Source organism: Heptranchias perlo, chromosome 9 (assembly GCF_035084215.1).
Source record: "Heptranchias perlo isolate sHepPer1 chromosome 9, sHepPer1.hap1, whole genome shotgun sequence".
Classification (NCBI taxonomy): domain Eukaryota; kingdom Metazoa; phylum Chordata; class Chondrichthyes; order Hexanchiformes; family Hexanchidae; genus Heptranchias; species Heptranchias perlo.
Genome location: NC_090333.1, coordinates 26800922 through 26801695, shown reverse-complemented (window position 1 = coordinate 26801695; position 774 = coordinate 26800922).

Here is a 774-nt window from a genome sequence, read left to right as displayed (position 1 = left end):
CCTCTGACTAACTTTGGACTCTCATTGTCTCCTCCTCCCAGTTTACAACCAGGACAGTGAAGTGGCTCTCAACTTTAGCATTTGTGATACCACTCATTCAAAATGCTATTTCCTGGCCACTACAACAACAACTTGCATTTATATAGTGCCTTTAATATAGTGAAAGATCTCAAGGCACTTTACAGGAGAGTTACCAGACAAAATTTGACACCAAGCCACACAAGATATAAGGACAGGTGATCAAAAAAGTAGGTTTTAATGAGCATCTTAAAGGAGAAGAGGTTTGGGAGGGGTGGGGGAGTTCCAGAACTTGAGGCCTAGACAGCTGAAGGCACAGCCACCAATGGTAGAGTGAAGGAAATTGGGGAGACACAAGAGGTCAGAATTGGAGGAACACAGAGTTCTCAGAGGGTTGTAGGGCAGGAGGAGGTTACTGAGATAAGGAATTTTTACCTAGTTACCTGAACAGCTGTCTACTTTTATACTTGTAAACAATTTTACAACACCAAGTTATAGTCCAGCAATTTTATTTTAAATTCACAAGCTTTCGGAGGCCTGACGAAGGAGGAAGCCTCCGAAAGCTTGTGAATTTAAAATAAAATTGCTGGACTATAACTTGGTGTTGTAAAATTGTTTACAATTGTCAACCCCAGTCCATCACCGGCATCTCCACATCACTACTTTTATACTGGTATAGGACAGATAACCTGCATTAGCACTGGGCACAATGCACCCAGGCATGGTTTGTACTTTCCATAGTGATCGACCCCAAGT